Genomic DNA, 22,487 nt, shown 5'->3' on the forward strand with positions numbered 1-22,487 from the left:
GGGGTAATCAGGAGGGCAAAACAGGAACATGAGATAGCTTTGGCAAATAGAATTAAGGAGAATCCAAAGAGTTTTTACAAATATATTAAGGACAAAAGAGTAACTAGTGAGAGAATAGGCCCCCTCAAAGATCAGCAAGGCGGCCTTTGTGTGGAGCCACAGAAAATAGGGGAGATACTAAATGAATATTTTGCATCAGTATTTAGTGTGGAAAAGGATATGGAAGATATAGACTGTAAGGAAATAGATGGTGACATCTTGCAAAATGTCCAGATTACAGAGGAGGAAGTGCTGGATGTCTTGAAACGTTTAAAGGTGGATAAATACCCAGGACCTGGTCAGGTGTACCCGAGAACTCAGTGGGAAGCTAGAGAAGTGATTGATGGGCCTCTTGCGGAGATATTTGTATCATCGATAGTCACAAGTGAGGTGCTGGAAGACTGGAGGTTGGCAAACGTGGTGCCACTGTTTAAGAAGGGTGGTAAAGACAAGCCAGGGAACGATAGACCAGTGAGCCTGACCTCAGTGGTGGGAAGGTTATTGGAGGGAATCCTGAGGGACAGGATGTACATGTATTTGGAAATGCAAGGACTAATTAGGGATAGTCAACATGGCTTTGTGCATGGGAAATCATGTCTCACAAACTTGATTGAGTTTTTTGAAGAAGTAACAAAGACGATTGATGAGGGCAGAGCAGTAGATGTGATCTATATGGATTTCAGTAATACATTCGACAAGGTTCCCCATGGGAGACTGATTAGCAAGGTTAGATCTCATGGAATACAGGGAGAACTAGCCATTTGGATACAAAACTGGCTCAAAGGTGGTGGTGGAGGATTGTTTTTCAGACTGGAGGCCTGTGACCAGTGGAGTGCCACAAGGATCGGTGCTGGGTCCTCTACTTTTTGTCATTTACATAAATGATTTGGATGCGAGCATGAGAGGTACAGTTAGTAAGTTTGCAGATGACATCAAAATTGGAGGTGTAGTGGACAGCAAAGAGGGTTACCTCAGATTGCAACAGGATCTGGACCAGATGGGCCAATGGGCTGAGAAGTGGCAGATGGAGTTTAATTCAGATAAATGCAAGGTGCTGCATTTTGGGAAAGCAAATCTTTGCAGGACTTATACACTTAATGGTAAGGTCCTAGGGAGTGTTGCTGAACAAAGAGACCTTGGAGTGCAAGTTCATAGTTCCTTGAAAGTGGAGTCGCAGGTCGATAGAATAGTGAAGGCGGCATTTGGTATGCTTTCCTTTATTGTTCAGAGTATTGAGAACAGGAGTTGGGAGGTTATGTTGCGGCTGTACAGGACATTGGTTAGGCCACTGTTGGAATATTGCATACAATTCTGGTCTCCTTCCTGTAGGAAAGATGTTGTGAAACTTGAAAGGGCTCAGAAAAGATTTACAAGACTGTTGCTTTTTAGATTAGAATCAGGCTAAACATTATGGCACAGACAGGGAACACAGGGGGCCAACACATTCAATATCTCAACATCTTATCTGCGCTGACACCAATTGTTACAGTTAACCTGAGAATGTAACTTTTAAAAAACGTTTTTGTGATTTACATATGAAAGACGTGAAATTATCAGGGTCATTCTAACAGATGAGAGACTTAACAATCAATCAAGATATTTTTAATGTATAATTTCAGTTGCATCACACTGTAAACATTTGCTATAAACTGTGTCTTACAATTGTGCACTCCACAATCATCTGATGAAGGAGCGGCGCTCCGAAAGCTAGCGCTTCCAATTAAACCTGTTGGACTACAGCCTGGTGTTGTGTGATTTGTAACTTTGTACACTCCAGTCCAACACCAGCATCTCCAAACCAAAAAAAATCACAACTGAGCTCTGTAATCACATCCAGCACTGAATGGTTATGGGCAATTAAACAACTAAAAGGAGGAGTTGGCACCACTATAAAAACACGCATCCTCAGTGTTAAGGGATATCAGTGCCAAAGCGTTTGCAACCAAGTTCAACCAAGAGTGTCGACTGGATAATCCAACACATAAGGTAAGAGCCTCCTCATAATGTATAAACAACATAAATGCCAGTATTCAGCCAATTCGATTCACTCCTCATGATGTTAGAAAATGGTTAAAGACACTGGACATTACAAAGTCTGTGAGCTCCAACAACATTCCAACAATTCTAGTGTGCCCCAGAATTATCTGCAGCCCTAAACAAGCTGTGCCAGTGTAGCCACAACACTGGCATCTTCCAAGGAATGTACAAAATTGCACAGTTATGTCTATTAATGACAGTTGGGAAATCTAACCCTGTCAATTACCACCCCATAAGTCTACTTTCAATAATTCATAAAAAGACAATAGGATTGTTGACAGTGCTATTCAACAGCATTTGCAAAGGAATAACCTGCTCACTGATGCTCAATTTGAGTTCTGTCAGTCCCACTCCACTCACTCCCTCATTAGACTGAGTATAGTATCAAAGATCTGTAGCAAAGCTGGAGTCAATAAGAATCAGGAGAAAGCTTTCTGCTGTCTAGCGTCATATCTTGCACAAAGTAAAATGGTCATTAGATACCAAATATTTCTGTCCGAGGTTATCACCACACAAGATCCTTAAGCGATGTATTTTCTAATCAGCATGTTCAGACATGCGGTTCCAAACCTTTACTCCTATATACACACTCACACACAGATACTCCTATACACACACACACGCAGATACTCCGACACACACACACAAGCAGATACTCCTATACACACACACACGCAGATACTCCTATACACACACACAAAGATACTCCTATACACACACACACACACAATACTCCTATACACACACACATACTCCTATACACACACACACACATACTCCTATACACACACACACACATACTCCTATACACACACACACAAAGATACTCCAATACACACACACACACACCGATACACGCGCACACACACACACAGATACTCCTACACACACACACACAGATACTCCTATACACACACACACACGCTCCTATATACACACACACATGCTCCTATATACACACACACACACACATGCTCCTATACACACACACACGCACACACACTCCTATACACGCGCACACACACACACATACTCCTCTTCACACACACACACAGAAACTCCTATACACACACACACATACTCCGATACACACACACACAGATACTCCTATATACACACTCACACACACACACACACAAATATTCCGATACACACACACACACAGATACTCCTCTACACTCACACACACACATACTCCCATACACTTACACACACACACATACTCCCATACACTCACACACACACACACACACACACACATACTCCCATACACTCACACACACACACATACTCCCATACACTCACACACTCACAAATACTCCTATACACACACACACAGATACTCCTATACACACACACACAGATACGCCTATACACACACAGATACTCCGATACACACACGCACACACACACTCCTATACACACAAACACTGATACTCCTATATACACACTCACACACAGATACTCCTATACACACACACGCAGATACTCCTATACACACACACACGCAGATACTCCGATACACACACACAAAGATACTCCTATACACACACACACATACTCCTATACACACACACACACATACTCCTATACACACACACACACATACTCCTATACACACACACACAGATACTCCTATACACACACACAGATACTCCTATACACACACACACAGATACACCTATACACACACACACACAGATACTCCTATACACACACACACAGATACTCCTACACACACACACACACACAGATACTCCTATACACACACACACAAAGATACTCCTATACACACACACACACACATACTCCTATAAACACACACAGGCACACACATACTCCTATACACGCGCACACACACACACATACTCTTCACACACACACGCAGATACTCCTATACACACACACGCACAGATACTCCTATACACACACACACAGATACTCCTATACACACACACACAGATACTCCTATACACACACACACAGATACTCCTATACATACACACACATACTCCTATACACACACACACACATACTCCTATACACATACACACTCCTATACACACACACAGACACACACATACTCCAACACACACACACACACACACATACTCTTCACACACACACACACACAGATACTCCTAGACACACACACACACACACACAGATACTCCTATACACACACGCACACACACAGATACTCCTATACACACACACACAGATACTCCTATACACACACACACACACAGATACTCCTATACACACACGCACACACACAGATACTCCAATACACACACACACAGATACTCCTATACACACACACACACACACAGATACTCCTATACACACACACACAGATACTCCTATACACACACACACAGATACTCCTATACACACACACACACAGATACTCCTATACACACACACACACACAGATACTCCTTTCCACACACACACACTACTCCTATACACACACACAGACACACACATACTCCTATACACGCGCGCACACACACTCACACACATACTTTTCACACACACACACACACACAGATACTCCTATACACACACACACACAGATGCTCCTAAACACACACACACACAGATACTCCTATACACACACACACACACACACAGATACTCCTATACACACACACAGGCACACACACACTCCTATACACGCACACACATACTCTTCACACACACACGCAGATACTCCTATACACACACACACACAGATACTCCTATACACACACACAGATACTCCTATACACACACACGCACACACACAGATACTCCTATACACACACACACACAGATACTCCTTTACACACACACACACACAAAGATACTCCTATACACACACACACACATACTCCTATACACACACACACATACTCCTGTAAACACACACACACATACTCATATAAACACACACACACCCCTATACACACACACACACACAAAACACACAGATACTCCTATACACACACACACACAGATACTCCTATACACACACACAGATATTCCTATACACACACACACACACACACCTATACACACACGCACAAACACAGAGATACTCCTATACACACACACACATACTCCTATACACACACACACATTCTCCTATACACACATCCACACATACTCCTAAACACACACACACACATACTCCTATACACACACACACATACTCCTGTACACACACACACTCCTATACACACACACACACACATGCTCCTATACACGCACACACACTCCTATACACGTGCACACACACACACACATACTCCTCTTCACACACACACACAGAAACTCCTTTACACACACACATACTCCGATACACACACACACACACAGATACTCCTATATACACACTCACACACACACACAGATATTCCTATACACACACACACCGATACTCCTCGACACTCACACACACACACATACTCCCATACACTCACAGACACACACATACTCCCATGCACTCATACACAATCACATACTCCCATACACTCACACACACACATATACTCCCATACACTCACACACACACATACTCCTATACACACACACACTCCTATACACACACACACACTCACAAATACTCCTATACACACACATACAGATACTCCTATACACACACACAGAGATACGCCTATACACACACACACACAGAGATACGCCTATACACACATACACACACACACACTGATACTCCTATATACACACACACACAGATATTCCTATATACACACACAAACACACAGATACTCCGATACACACACGCACACACACACTCCTATACACACACACTGATACTCCTATATACACACTAACACACAGATACTCCTATATACACACTCACACACAGATACTCCTATACACACACACGCAGATACCCCTATACACACACACACGCAGATACTCCTATACACACACACAAAGATACTCCTATACACACACACACTCCTATACACACACACACATACTCCTATACACACACAAACACACACTCCTATACACACACACACACATACTCCTATATACACACACACACTCCTATACACACACAGACACACACATACTCCTATATACGCGCACACACACACACATACTCTTCACACACACACAGATACTCCTATACTTACACACACACACAAATACTCCTATACACACACACACGCAGATACTCCTATACACACACACGCAGATACTCCTATACACACACACAAAGATACTCCTATACACACACACACTCCTATACACACACACACACATACTCCTATATACACACACACACACCCCTATACACACACACAGACACACACATACTCCTATATACGCGCACACACACACACATACTCTTCACACACACACACAGATACTCCTATACTTACACACACACACACAGATACTCCTATACACACACACACACAGATACTCCTATACACACACACACACAGATACTCCTATACACACACACAGATACTCCTATACACACACATACACACAGATACTCCTATACACACACACACACAAAGATACTCCTATACACACACACACATACTCCTATACACACACACATGCTCCTATACACACACACACACATACTCCTATACACACACACACACACATACTCCTATACACACACACACACGTACTCCGATACACACACACACAGAGATACTCCTATATACACACTCACACACACACACACAGATATTCCTATACACACACACAGATACTCCTCTGCACTCACACACACAGATACTCCTCTACACTCACCCACACACATACTCCCATGCACTCACACACACACATACTCCCATACACTCACACACACACACATACTCCCCTACACTGACACACACACTGATACTCCTATATACACACTCACACACAGCTACTCCTATACACACACACACGCAGATACTCCTATACACACACACACACAGATACTCATATTCACACACACACGCAGATACTCCTATACACACACACAAAGATACTCCTATACACACGCACACATACACCTATACACAAACACATACTCCTATACACAAACACATACTCCTATACACACACACAGACTCACACATACTCCTATACACGCGCACACACACACATACTCTTCACACACACACAGATACTCCTATACAGACACACACGCAGATACTCCTATACACACACACACACACAGAGATACTCCTATACACACACACAAAGATACTCCTCTACACTCTCACACACACACATACTCCTCTACACTCACACACACACACACATAATCCTCTACACTCACACACACACACATATGCCTCTACACTCACACACACACACATACTCCTCGACACTCACACACACACACTCCTATACACACACACACACACACTCCTATACACACACACACTCCTATACACACACACACACACTCCTATACACACACACACACAGATATTCCTATACACACACAGATACTCCTATACACACACACACATACTCCTATGCACGCACTCACACACACACAGATACACCTATACACACACACACACACACACACTCCTATACACACACACACTCCTATACACACACACACACTCCTATACACACACACACAGATATTCCTATACACACAGAGATACTCCTATACATACACACACACAGATACTCCTATACATACACACACACAGATTCTCCTATACACACACACATACTCCTATATACACACACACACATACTCCTATATAGACACACACACACATACTCCTATACACACACACACACATACTCCTATATACACACACACACATACTCCTATACACACACACACAACACACACATACTCCTATATACACACACACACATACTCCTATATACACAAACACACATACTCCTATATACACAGACTCCTATATACACACACACACATACTCCTGTACACGCACACACACACACACACACATACTCCTCTTCACACACACACACACACACACACAGATACTCCTCTTCACACACACACACACACACAGATACTCCTATACACACACACAGAGATACTCCTATACACACGCACACAGATACTCCTATACACACGCACACAGATACTCCTATACACACACACACATACTCCTATACACACACACACACATACTCCTATACACGCACACATACACACACTCCTATACACGCACACACACACACTCCTATACACGCACACACACACACACATACTCCTCTTCACACACACGCACACACAGAAACTCCTATACACACACACTGACACACAGATACTCCTCTACACTCACACACACATACTCCTCTACACTCACACACATACACACTCCTCTACACTCACACACATACACATACTCCTCTACACTCACACACACACACATACTCCTCTACACTCACACACACACACATACTCCTCTACACACACACACACTCCTATACACACACACACTCCTATACACATACACACACAGATACTCCTATACACACACACAGATACTCCTATACACACTAAAAGATACTCCAATACACACACACAGATACTCCTATACACACATACAGATACTCCTATACACACACACACAGATACTCCTATACAAAAACACACACACAGATACTCCTATATACACATACACACACGCGCGCGCACACACACTCCTAAACACACACAGATACGCCTATATACACACACACAGATACTCCTGTACACACACACACAGACACTCCTATACACACACACACACAGATACTCCTATACACACACTCACACAGATACTCCTGTACACACACACAGATACTCCTATATACACACACACACAGATACTCCTATATACACACACACACACAGATCCTCCTATACACACACAGACACAGATACTCCTGTACACACACACAGATACTCCTGTACACACACACACAGATACTCCTGTACACACACACACAGATACTCCTATATACACACACACACACAGATACTCCTATGCACACACACATACTCCTATATACACACACACACACACATACTCCTATACACACACACACATACTCCTATACACACACACACATACTCCTCTTCACACACACACACAGATACTCCTCTTCACACACACACACACACACACACACACACACAGATACTCCTATACAAACACACACAGATACTCCTATACACACACACACAGATACTCCTATACACACACACAGAGATACTCCTATACACACACACATACAGATACTCCTATACAGACACACACAGATACTCCTATACACACACACACACATACTCCTATACACACACACACACATACTCCTATACACGCACACACACACACTCCTATACACGCACATGCACACACACGCACATACTCCTCTTCACACACACACACACAGAAACTCCTATACACACACACACACACACAGATACTCCTCTACACTCACACACACACATACTCCTCTACACTCACACACACACATACTCCTCTACACTCACACACACACAGAAACTCCTCTACACTCACACACACACACATACTCCTCTACACTCACACACACACACATACTCCTCTACACTCACACACACACATACTCCTCTACACTCACACATACTCCTCTACACCCACACACACACACTCCTATACACACACACACACACTCCTATACACACACACACAGAGATACTCCTATACACACACAGATACTCCTATATACACACACACACACACATACTCCTATACACACACACACAAACTCCTATACACACACACACATACTCCTCTTCACACACACACACACAGATACTCCTCTTCACACACACACACACACACACACACACACAGATACTCCTATACAAACACACACAGATACTCCTATACACACACACACAGATACTCCTATACACACACACACAGATACTCCTATACACGCACACACACACACTCCTATACACGCACATGCACACACACGCACATACTCCTCTTCACACACACACACACAGAAACTCCTATACACACACACACACACACAGATACTCCTCTACACTCACACACACACATACTCCTCTACACTCACACACACACATACTCCTCTACACTCACACACACACAGAAACTCCTCTACACTCACACACACACACATACTCCTCTACACTCACACACACACACATACTCCTCTACACTCACACACACACATACTCCTCTACACTCACACATACTCCTCTACACCCACACACACACACTCCTATACACACACACACACACTCCTATACACACACACACAGAGATACTCCTATACACACACAGATACTCCTATCCACACACAGATACTCCTATACACACATACACACACACAGTTACTACTATACACACATACACACACACCGATACTCCTATACACACATACACACACACAGAAACTCCTATATACACACACACACACTCCTATACACACACGCACGCACACACACACTCCTATACACACACAGATACGCCTATATACACACACACCGAAACTCCTATACACACACACACACAGATACTCCTGTACACACACACAGATACTCCTATATACACACACACAGATACTCCTATACACACACGCACACACACATTCCTATACATACACACACACAGATACTCCTATACATACACACACACAGATACTCCTATGCACACACACATACTCCTATGCACACACACATACTCCTGTGAACACACACATACTCCTATATACACACACGCATACTCCTATATACACACACACACATACTCCTATATACACACACACACATACTCCTATATACACACACACATACTCCTATATACACACACACATACTCCTATGCACACACACACACATACTCCTATACACGCACACACACACATACTCCTATACACGCACACACACACATACTCCTATACACACACTCACACACATACTCCTCTTCACACACAGATACTCCTCTTCACACACACACACACACACAGATACTCCTATACACACACACACACACAGATACTCCTATACAGACACACACAGATACTCCTATACACACACACACACACACACATACTCCTATACACGTACACACACACTCCTATACACGCACATGCACACACACACACATACTCTTCACACACACACACAGATACTCCTATACACACACACACAGATACTCCTCTCCACACACACACACACACAGATACTCCTATACACACATACACACACACATGCATAATCCTATACACACACACACAGATATTCATATACACAAACACACACACACAGATACTCATATACACATACACACACACACACACAGATACTCCTATACACACACACATATGTACACACACACACACAGATACTCCTATACACACACACACATACTCCTATGCACACACACACACATACTCCTATACACATACACACACATACTCCTATACACACACACACACTCCTATATACACACACACACAGATACACCTATACACGCACGCACACACACAGATACTCCTATACACACACACCCAGATACTCCTATACACACACGCACACACACACTCCTATATATACACACACAGATACTCCTATACACGCACACACAGATACTTCTATACATACACACACACACAGATACTCCTATACATACACACACAGATACTCCTATGCACACACACATACTCCTGTATACACACACACACACATACTCCTATATACACACACACACATACTCCTATACACGCACACACACACACACATACTCCTATACACGAACACACACACACATATTCCTATACACACACACACACATACTCCTCTTCACACACACACACAGATACTCCTCTTCACACACACACACACAGATACTCCTCTATACACACACACACACACACAGATACTGCTATACACACACACACACAGATACTCCTATACACACACACAGATACTCCTATACAGACACACACAGATACTCCTATACACACACACACACACACACACATACTCCTATGCACGCACACACACACATACTCCTATACACGCACACACACACACTCCTATACACGCGCACACACACACACTCCTATACACGCACACACACAGATACTCCTATACAGACACACACAGATACTCCTATACAGACACACACAGATACTCCTACACACACACACACACACATACTCCTATACACACACACACACACACACATACTCCTCTTCACACACACACACACTGAAACTCCTATACACACAGACTGACACACACACACACACATACTCCTATACACACACACACACATACTCCTCTTCACACACACAGACAGATACTCCTCTTCACACACACACACACATACACACAGATAAACCTATACACACACACACAGATACTCCTATACACACACATAGATACTCTTATACAGACACACACAGATACTCCTATACACACACACACACACATACTCCTATACACGCACACACACAATTACTCCTATACACGCACACACACACACTCCTTTTCACGCACACACACGCACTCCTATACACGCACACACACACACTCCTATACACGCACACATACTCCTCTTCACACACACACACACAGATACTCCTCTTCACACACACACACAGATACTCCTCTACACACACACACACACAGATACTCCTATACACACACACACAGATACTCCTATACACACACACACAGATACTCTTATACAGACACACACAGATACTCCTATACACACACACACACATACTCCTATACACGCACACACACACATACTCCTATACACGCACACACACACACTCCTATACACGCACACACACACACACGCCTATACACGCACACACACACACACTCCTATACACGCACACACACAGATACTCCTATACAGACACACACAGATACTCCTATACAGACACACACAGATACTCCTACACACACACACACACACATACTCCTATACACACACACACACACACACACACATACTCCTCTTCACACACACACACACAGATCCTCCTATACACACACACTGACACACACACACAGATACTCCTCTACACTCACACACACACATACTCCTCTACACTCACACACACACACATACTCTATGATGCTGAGGACATCTGGATCATCCACTTTGTACTTTTGGCTGAAGACTGTTGCAGATGCATTGCTCTTGATCTTGCTCTTGCTCTTGCACTCATGTGTGGTGAAGGATGGGCATGTTTGTCTCCTCTACATTGGGGAGACTGGACACCTCCTAGCAGAGTGCTTTAGGGAACATCTCCGGGACACCTGCACCAATCAACCACACCGCCTTGTGGCCCAACATTTCAACTCCCCCTCCCACTCTACCGAGGACATAATCCTATACACACACACACACAGATACGCCTATACACACACACACAGAACCTCCTTTACACACACACACACATACTCCTGTACACACACACACGCACACACGCACACACACACACACACACTGATACTCCTATATACACATGCACACACACACACACACACACACACACACTGATACTCCTATACACACACACACACATACTCCTATATATACACACACACACAGATACGCCTATACACACACACAGGTACTCCTCTCCACACACGCACAGATACTCCTATATATACACACACAGATACGCCTATACACACACACAGATACTCCTATACACACACACACACAGATAGTCCTATACACACACACACACACAGATACGCCTATACACACACACAGATAAGCCTATACACACACACACACAGAAACTCCTTTACACACACACACACACACACACACACTCCTGTACACACACACACACACACACTCACACACTCCTGTACACACACACACACACACTGATACTCCTATATACACATACACACACAGATACTCCTATACACACATGCACACACACACACACTGATACTCCTATATATATACACACACACACAGATACTCCTGTACACACATGCACATACAAACACACTCCAATACACACACAGATACTCCTACACACACACAAACAGAGATACTCCTATACACATACACACACAGATACTCCTATACACATACACACACAGATACTCCTATACACACACACATAGATACTCCTATACACACGCACACACAGATACTCCTATACACACACACACACAGATACTCCTATACACACACACACACAGATACTCCTATATAAATACAACACACACACACAGATACTCCTATACACACACACACACATACAGATACTCCTATACACACACAAACAGATACTCCTGTACACACACAAACAGATACTCCTATACACACACACACAGATACTCCTATACACACAAACAGATACTCCTATACACACACACACAGATACTCCTATACACACACACACAGATCCTCCTGTACACACACACACACACAGATACTCCTATACACACACACACAGATACTCCTATACACACACACACACACATACTCCTCTACACTCACACACACACACACATACTCTATGATGCTGAGGACATCTGGATCATCCACTTTGTACTTTTGGCTGAAGACTGTTGCAGATGCATTGCTCTTGATCTTCCTCTTGCTCTTGCACTCATGTGTGGTGAAGGATTGGAATGTTTGTGGAACATCATTTATTGTATCCATTGCTCCTGATGCAGTCTCCTCTACATTGGGGAGACTGGACACCTCCTAGCAGAGTGCTTTAGGGAACATCTCCGGGACACCTGCACCAATCAACCACACCGCCTTGTGGCCCAACATTTCAACTCCCCCTCCCACTCTGCCGAGGACATAGTCCTATACACACACACACACACACACACACACACACACACACAGATACGCCTATACACACACACACACACAGAAACTCCTTTACACACACACACACATACTCCTGTACACGCACACACACACACACTGATACTCCTATATACACATGCACACACACACACTGATACTCCTATACACACAAGCACACACACACTCCCATACACACACACACAGATACTCTTATACACACACACACACATACTCCTATATATACACACACACACGCACACAGATACGCCTATACACACACACAGGTACTCCTCTCCACACACGCACAGATACTCCTATATATACACACACACACACACAGATACGCCTATACACACACACAGATACTCCTATATACACACACACACAGATACGCCTATACACACACACACACAGATACGCCTATACACACACACACACACACAGAAACTCCTTTACACACACACACACACTCCTGTACACACACACACACACTGATACTCCTATATACACATACACACACACAGATACTCCTGTACACACATACACACACAAACACACTCCCATACACACACAGGTACTCCTATACACACACACACACACACACACAGCGATACTCCTATACACATACACACACAGATCCTCCTATACTCACACACACAGATACTCCTATACACACACACACAGATACTCCTATACACACACACACACAGCGATACTCCTATACACATACACACACAGATACTCCTATACACACACACACAGATACTCCTATACACACACACACAGATACTCCTATACACACACACACACAGATACTCCTATATACACACAACACACACACAGATACTCCTCTCCACACACACACACATACAGATACTCCTATACACACACAAACAGATACTCCTATACACACACAAACAGATACTCCTATACACACACATTCCTAGATGCCACAGTAGAGCGACAGCCAATAGGGAACTTCAAACCAGCGTCTGCAGAAAACAATACAAACAGACCAAATATTGAACTACAGAAGCAATCACCCCAACAGCCTCAAATGAAGCTGCATCAGAACATTATTTCAGTGAGCCAACACACACTGCAGGACAGAGGAACTACGCAGAGCAGAGAAAAATCACCTATACTGTGTTTTCAAAAAGAATGTGTACCCAATGAACACAGAGATTCTAGCCACTCTCCCCTACATCAAAGACATCCCAAAAATACTGCCAGACTGCTCAGTCCCCTTGGCAACATGGTAACCCACAAACACACCAACACATTAAAACAGCAGCTAATGAACTTGAAAGACCCTATAAAGACGACGAGCAAAACTAATGTCATTTACAAAATACCGTGCAAGGACTGTAACAAACACTACATTGGACAAACAGGCAGAAAACTGGCCACCCGGCTACATGAACACCAACTAGTCACAAAAAGACATGACCCTCTCTCACTAGTATCCTCAGATACAGATGAGGAAGGACACCACTTCGACTGGGACAACCACAACTCACAGCACCAGAGACCTGGGTTCAAATCCCGCCTCAGGCGACTGACTGTGTGGAGTTTGCACATTCTCCCCGTGTCTGCGTGGGTTTCGTCCGGGTGCTCTGGTTTCCTCCCACAGTCCAAAGATGTGCTGGTCAGGTGAATTGGCCATGCTAAATTGCCTGTAGTGTTAGGTGAAGGGGTAAGTGTAGGGGTATGGGTGGGTTGCGCTTCGGCGGGTTGGTGTGGACTTGTTTCCACACTAAGTAATCTAATCTAATCCTCGTACAAGCCAAACAAAGGCACGCACGAGTATTCCTAGAAGCATGGCATTCAAAGCAGAACTCTATCAACAAACACATCTACCACCCCCTGAGAAAAGGAACAGGAAGTGACTTCACCACAGGAAATAACATCATCACAGGAAATGACATTACAAACCCAAAGAAACCCAAACATGTAAATACAAAGCAGGAATTTTCAGCATTGCTTCGCCTGAGGCCCACTGAAGATGTTCCTAGTAGGGTAACAAAACGTCTGGAAATGAACCTTGCAGCTCAGTGAGCAAACCTATATCCAAAACTTCAACCTGAGGTACAAATCTTCTCAAAACTCACTAAGCACATATAAGCTTATGGGGTGAATTTGTTTTTGCAGAATCACATTTTATTTTGCTCAAAAACTGCACAAATCCATGTAAAATTCTGTAAAAGTATACAGAGGATTTGTCAATCTGACACAATATTGGGATATAGGCAGACTTCACACCTATTGTTTAAAAAGCTGAGCCATTTTGAGAATGTAATTTAGAAGAAGCCCTCGGATTACACATCAAAGAACAGAAACCAGCATATCCCATTATAAAAGATGAAAGTTTTAATCTCAGATTGTTGACTGTATTACATCTCCATGACACTGGACTCCTTTGGCTGTGAGCATGATCTTAACCTCCACAACCACCTGATGAAGGAGCAGCACTCCAAAAGCTAGTGCTTTCAAATGAACCTGTTGGACTAAAGCCTGGTGTTACGTGATGTTTAACTTTGTCCATCCCAGTCACAGTGGATTAAGGTCTGTTAGATCAGCAGTAAACTTCTGTCCTGTGTAGATTCTTAAGGTTTGTGCAATAAAGGTCTTATTACTCGAGAAAGAAGCTACACCCTAACACAGCCAAATAAAGCTCATTAGACCAGTAATTAACCCTATGAATCTACACTCTAACACACTGTAATGAAGCTCTGTGACATCAGTAATAATTCCTATTAATCTACAATATAGCACATGCAATAAAGCTATGTTACCCCAGTAATATCCCTTCTCAATCTACACCCTAACAAAGAGCAATAAAGCTCTATGTTACACTAGAAATGAACCCTATCAATCTGCATCTGGAAACAGTGCAATAACCGTCCTGTTACATAAGTAACAAGTCCAATCAATGTACACTACAACACAGTGAAATAAAGCTCTGTTATAGCAGTAATAAACTTGATGAATGTACAGCTGAATACATAAAGTAGTAATGCTCTGTTTCACCAGTAATAATTGCCGTCAATCTACATGCTGTGACAATGTTCCATCAATGTTAGAACATAGAAAAGTACAGCACAGAACAGGCCCTTTGGTCCACGATGTTATGCTGAGGTTTAATCCTAATTTCAAATATAATAACCTATGCACCCCTCAACTCACTCCTATCCATGTGTATGTCCAGCAGTCGCTTAAATGTCCCTAATGACTCTGCTTCCACCACCACCGCTGGCAATGCATTCCATGCAGTCACAACTCCGCTGCATAAAGAACCTACCTCTGATGTCTCCTCTATATCTTTCTCCTAATATCTTCAAACTATAACCTCTCGTACCAGTCAATCCTGCTTTGGGGAAAAGTCTCTGGCTATTGACTCTATCTATTCCTCTCATTATTTTGTACACCTCGATCAGGTCTCCTCTCTTCCTCCTTCTCTCCAGAGAGAAAAGTCCAAGCTTATTCAACCTTTCTTCATAAGGCAAGTCCTCCAGTCCAGGCAGCATCCTGGTAAACCTTCTTTGCACCCTCTCCAAAGCCTCTGTATCTTTTCTAATGTAGGGCGACCAGAACTGGACATAATACGCCAAGTTTGGTCTCACCAGGAACTTGAAGCAAAACCTCACGGCCAATAAAATCATATGCTTGCTTAACAACCCTATCCACTTGCATGCCTACTCTGAGGGATCTATGTACTGGAACACCAAGATCCCTCTGTTCCTCCTCACCGCCAAGAATTCTGTCTTTATTCTTATATTCAGCATTTGAGTTCAACCTTCCAAAATGCATAACTTCGCATTTATCCAGGTTGAACTCCATCTGCCATTTCTCAGCCCAGCTCTGTATCCTGTCTATGTCGCGCTGCAGTCTGCAATAGCCCTCTATACTATCAACGACACCTCCAACCTTTGTGTCACTTGCAAATTTACTAACCCACCCCTCAACCTCCTCATCCAAGTCATTTATAAAAACTACAAAGAGCTGAGGCCCAAGAACAGAGCCCTGCGGGACCCCACTCAACACTGACCTCCAGGCAGAATGCTTTCCATTTACAACCATTCTTTGCCTTCTGTCAGCCAACCAATTCTGAATCCAGATAGCCAAATCTCCCTGTGTCCCATACTTCCTGGCTTTATAAATGATCCTACCATGGGGAACCTTATCAAATGCCTTGCTAAAGTCCATATACACCACATCCCATTGCTCAACTTTTGTCGACCTGTCTTGTCACCTCCTCAAAGAACTCAATAAGATTTGTGAGGAATGACCTGCCGCTCACAAAGCCATGCTGACTGCCTTTAATCATGCTATGCTTTGCCAAATAGTCATATATCCCATCCCTCAGAATTCTTTCCAAAAGTTTGCTGATCACAGACCGTAAGACATCTGTAATAATCCCTATCAATCTACACTGTAACACAGTATTATAAAGGTCTGTTACAGCAGCAATAAACTCTTAGATACACCTTAACAGAGTATAATAACAGCTCTGTTTCATGAGTAATAAAGCCTATTAATTTACACTGTAACACAATGTAATAACGCTCTGTTGCACTTGTAATAATTCCTTTCAATCCACAGTCTAACAGATTGTTAATGCTCTATTACATCAGTTGTAAGCCATATCAGTCTAAACTCCGATAGAGTATAATAAAGCTCTGTTACATCAGCAATGACCCCAATTATCTGCATGCTAAAACAATGTCGTAAAGCTCTGTTACACCAGTAATAATTCCTATCAATCTACACTTTAGCACATTTAACAAAGCTCTGTTACCGTCATAAATATTACCAATCAATGTACAAACACGGTTTAATAAAGTCCACACACCAGAAATAAACCATATCAATTAACAGTCAGCCAGAGTAATAAAGCACTGCTACTATATTAATAAACCCTATCAATCTACTCTGTAATACACAGGAATAAAGTTCTGTTGCACCGGAAATGCATGCTACCATTCTACACTCTAACACAGTTTAATAAGGCGGTGTTACATCACTAACAATCCCTGTAGACCTAAACTCTAAAATAGGGCAATCCACCTCTGTTACATCAGCCATAGCCCTTATCAATCTACACTATAAAATAATGTAATAAAGCTCCATTACATCAGTAATATCTCTTATAAGTCTACATATAACAGAGTAATAAAACTCTGTTACAACAATAACTTGCCTTATCAATCTATACAGTGTGATAAAGCCCTGTTACACCAGTAATAAGTCCTACTTATCTATACTTCATTACCCTGTGTTAACTGTAGATTAATGGGTTTTAACTGATGTAATAGAGCTGTATTACACGGTGTCAGTGTAGATTTATAGGCTCTGTTCCATCAGCAGTAAAGCTATCATTTATCCTTCATTGCCTGGTGTTAGAATGTTGGTTAATGGTTTTTCTTTCTAATAAAGTTCTGCTGCAGCAGAAATAATCCTTATCAATCCATACTTTAACACAGTGTCATAAGGTTCTGTTACATCATCATAACCCTATCAATCTTCATGCTAACACAGTGTAATAAAGCTTTGTTATATCAATAATAATGACAACTAATCTACACTGTAACAAAGTGTGATGAATCTCTGTTACAATAGTAATAATCACAACCAATCTACACTCTAACACAATGCAATAATGATATGGAGGTATCAGGTATCAGTATATTATAATCCAACAGGTTTATTTGAAAGTACAAACTAGTCCTTCATCAGATAGATGCTGGGGCAAGTACATAGCACACAGACTTTATAAGCAAAAGACCAAATTATCAACACCTGACGCACTGTATTAGACACACCTAGATTACTGTTAAATCTTTAATCACTTAGAATGGAAATTAGATTAGATTAGATTAGATTAGATTACTTACAGTGTGGAAACAGGCCCTTCGGCCCAACAAGTCCATACCGCCCCATCGAAGCGCAACCCACCCATACCCCTACATTTACCCCTTACCTAATACTACGGGCAATTTAGCATGGCCAATTCACCTGACCTGCACATCTTGTATCGTGAATCGGATTCCTGTTAGTGTGGTGTTGATGATCCGGTGTGTTTTCTCTATTTCTGTGTTTTTAATGATATGGGTCAGATATGTTGATGACACCTTTGTAATCTGATTCACGAGAGAAGAAGAAAAGGATAACCAACTCCCATTCCTAGACATGATGATACAGAGAACACCGAACGGAGAATTCACCACAAAGGTATACAGGAAAGCCACACACACAGACCAAGTCCCGAACTATGAAAGCAACCACGCCAACACACACAAACGAAGTTGCATCAAGACACTATTCAAAAGGGCCACAACACACTGCAGCACACCAGAACTGCAAAAAGAGGAAGAGGAACATCTATACAAGGTATTCGCCAAAAACGGATACCCGCGCAATTTCATCAACACATGCCTAAGAGAAAGACAACGGAACGAGGACATGCCGCAACCCAAAGGACTAGCCACACTACCATACATCAGGAGCATTTCAGAACTGACAGCCAGACTACTGCGACCACTGGGACTTATAACAGCACACAAACCAACAGCCACCCTCAGACAACAACTCACCACTAGTGTAGGTTAGGTGGGCTTGGATCGGCGCAACATCGAGGGCCAAACGGCCTGTACTGCGCTGTATTCTTCTCTGTTCTATGTTCTAGTCATAGAGTTATAGAGATTTACAGCATGGAAACAGATCCTTCGGTCCAACCCGTCCATGTTGACCAGATATCCCAACCCAATCTAGTCCCACCGCCAGCACCCGGCCCATATCCCACCTGCCAGCACCTGGTTCATATCCCTCCAAACCTTTCCTAGTCATATACTAATGTAAAAAAATTGCATCTCACTGTGTTAGAGGCTGGACTGTTTATGTTTATTTCTGGTGTAAGTGAGTATTATTGCCCTGTGTTAGAGTGTAGATTGATCTTGATTATTACTGTTGTTACACAGCTTCAGTACACTTGTTAGAATATGGATCGATAGGGATAGTTACTGCTGTAACAGAACTTTATGAAACTGTGTTGGAGTGTGGATAGTCAGTGATTATTACTAATCTAACAGATTGTTCTGGTGTAACAGAGCTTTATTACACTGTACTAGTGTATAGATTGACAGGGAATAACACTTGTATAACACAACTGTATAGTACTTTCTTTGAGTGTGGATTGTTCCTCATAATTACTGGTGCAACAGAGATGCATAACACTGTGTTAGAGTGTGGACTGAGTGTTTATTTCCGGTTTAACAGAGCACCATTGCCCATTGTTAGAGTGTAGATTGATCAGGATAATTACTGGTGTAGGACAGCTTTAATACATTGTGTTAGAATGTGGATTGATAGGTATCATTATTGCTATAAAAGATATTTATTATCGTGTTACCATGTAGGTTTTACGACTGATGAGCAGAGCTTTATGACACAAAACCCCTATCTATTTAAAGTCTAACACAAGGTAATGAAGGGGAGATTGATAGGTTTACTACTGATGTAACAGAGGCTGTCAATTGATACGCTAACACAGTGTAATATAGCTTCA

Source organism: Chiloscyllium plagiosum, unplaced genomic scaffold (genome assembly GCF_037043375.1).
Source record: "Chiloscyllium plagiosum isolate Xiang-an unplaced genomic scaffold, Cpla_swu_hap1 HiC_scaffold_21, whole genome shotgun sequence".
NCBI classification, from domain to species: domain Eukaryota; kingdom Metazoa; phylum Chordata; class Chondrichthyes; order Orectolobiformes; family Hemiscylliidae; genus Chiloscyllium; species Chiloscyllium plagiosum.